The following is a 2,524-nucleotide window of genomic DNA, read 5'->3' as shown; positions in this document are numbered from 1 at the left end:
TAATGGCCTTTTTAATCTATATGTGTGTTTTTTAGTAAGTAATATTTTCTACATTGATTTTAAGCATCAGCTAGTTTAATGTCTTGAACTGATTTTATTTTTGTGTTTCAAGAAAATGATTTGCGATATGTCTTCCATTACTTTTTAATCAATCTTGACAAGTGAAACCAGAACTTTTCACCATTACCACAATATGGTGATCTCTTGATTGTTTCTGTCCCTTTTTAGTGTTAAATTGTGCATGTAATGAAAGTGTATCAAAAGACTTCAATATATTAGAATTTTATTACTGATGAGTGTAGAACAATTTGTTGAATTGATCAGGTTTTTCTCGTGATCCAAGTAGGTGTGAAACAGTTCCAGTAATAAAAAGAATTTAAAGTCCAGTCCTCTAAATTTTTCTTTCAATTAAATAACAGTTTCATCGAAGCCATACAGAACTGAGAACAGAGTGCCTTTCTTATTACCAAGTCTTGCTGTGAGAGCTGAACTGCGACTGAGATATGGAGCTGGAGGCAGCTTGCCGTCTTGATTCCACCTTTTGTTGAGAGTCGCCCTAAAAACAAGCAAAGTCATGCTTCAGTTAAATACGTTTGTGAATATCCAGTAACTGTCGATAAAAATAAATAAAATTGTTACTATAAAAGTTGAAATTTTTTTAAGGAGCCGTTTTAAGATTCAGGATACTCGACAAATTAATACGGTAAATAGATAAATATGATAGCATTACAATCACTACAAATGACACACTGTGAGAAGGTGTGGCAAATTAATCGAAAAATGATTGTTACCTCCTACTGACACATGACAACAATCTTCTCTTACCTTTTATCTGAGGTTGATTAGACTAAAGCTCGTTGACCTCTGGTTGGCACCGTAAATAGTGAACTGTCAGCTGTGTCCCAAACAAACGTCTCTCTTAGTGAGCACCTTGAGACTGGCCTCCCCAGTCGAGCCCTGGAACCAAAAACATCAAAATGATTAGAACAGTACTGCTGCGGTCGAAAATAAACCTAAACAAGCGAGTCTTGCTTATGAAGTAGGGTTAGTGCGATCGAAAAATAGGTAAAAGAGGCGTAGTTGAACGAAGTCAAGCATAACATCGCAAAGAGGACACCGATTATGTACAGGGTGGACGAAACGAAGACAGAATAATCAGTGCATGAACGAAACAAGCAGTTGCACAAACATAATTTTAGGGCCAAAGATGACTCACTTGAATGAAGACACGAGTGCCTCCCAGGCTAGATGCTCACACTTTGGAATAAGGGAGCTAAGTTCACTGATTTGTGGCGTTTACCTAGCTTCGGTCCAAGTGCAGCATGACCCGAGGGCCTTTGGCCCCTGTGAAGTCGTGGGTAGGCCGCGCCGCAACACACCGCAGCGTTGCGGGCTTGCCTACCCTGCACTTCTCAGGGGCTCTTTCTGGGACCAGCCGACAATTCTCGCGCCTGGCATACCGTTGCTAGTCGCGGGCGAACAAATTTCTAAGTAGTTTATGGAGAAAATTGTCAATAGTAAGAACAAATTTCTAAATAGCGTACAAAGGAAATAGTCGATATAAAATAGAAAATTTTAGTCAATAGTCTAAGGACAAAATAGTACATAAAAAAAGTCACTAGGGGAAAATACCTAAATTGTCAATAGTGAAAGGACAATACTGTCAATAGTCATTGACGTTTTCATTTCTTTGTAACACAATTGACAAAAAAAGTCAATACGAGTCTGAGAGTGTATCTTACAATGAAAAAGCTAAAAAGATTCGTATTACGAAGGAATATTGCTTCGTATTACACTGTGGCAAAAAGGTACGGAAAATTCTGTTAATTTTTTTGCCAGGATTCTCCGTAGCCCTCTTATCAATATTCTCCGTAGGCTCTTACAGAATTCTCCGTAGGGCCGTACAGTATTCTCTGTAAGTCCGCACAGTCTTCTCCGTAGGACCTGGAAGACTGTATAGTCCGACGGAGATCACTGTAAGGTCCTACGGAGAACACTGTGCGGTCCTACGGAAAATACTGTAAGAGCCTACGGAGAATATTGATAAGGGGGCTACGGAGAATTCCCACAATCTGCTTACAGAATTTTCCGTAGGTTTTTGCCACAGTGTATGCTTGCGCCGTATTCACTGTAACATACGAATAACATAGGTCAAATTTCATTGTAAGACATTTAGAGTGTACTAAAATTACCACCCTTTGAAGGCAATAAATTTACCACCTTCCACAGTTGTGCCTTGAATGTTCCGTTTGGAGTGAACATTTAATGCGACACAGCTGTGAAAGGTGGTAAATTTACGGCCTTTAGGGTAAAGTTCCGAACATGGATCGGGGTACCAAATATGGATCATTTCTGTTTGTGGGTCTATATCTTAAGACCAGGGGGCCAGATTCTAAATGTCTGTCTTTCCTCGCTTAGACTGCCCCATTGACTGTTAGACGTGAAGCTGACAAGTTTGCAACTGCCTCTCGTTCCTCTGCAGGGTTGCGTTTAGAATGACACCTACAACAGGCCCCCGAAAATC

At 39.9% G+C, this 2,524-nt stretch overlaps 1 long non-coding RNA gene across 1 annotated transcript; it reads right to left on the bottom strand.

Moving 5' to 3' along the window:
- Positions 1 to 207: 207 nt before the first annotated feature.
- Positions 208 to 1,407, bottom strand: LOC117643597. The gene is made up of 3 exons (XR_004587626.1): positions 1,217 to 1,407; positions 826 to 957; positions 208 to 556 (listed from the first exon to the last, which is right to left on the bottom strand). It is a non-coding gene; the product is annotated as an uncharacterized LOC117643597 (long non-coding RNA).
- Positions 1,408 to 2,524: the final 1,117 nt, after the last annotated feature.

This window comes from Thrips palmi, unplaced genomic scaffold (genome assembly GCF_012932325.1).
Source record: "Thrips palmi isolate BJ-2018 unplaced genomic scaffold, TpBJ-2018v1 HiC_scaffold_17, whole genome shotgun sequence".
In the NCBI taxonomy this organism is placed as follows: domain Eukaryota; kingdom Metazoa; phylum Arthropoda; class Insecta; order Thysanoptera; family Thripidae; genus Thrips; species Thrips palmi.
The sequence above is the reverse complement of the archived record's forward strand: the minus strand, read 5'-3'. Positions and strand labels throughout refer to the sequence as shown.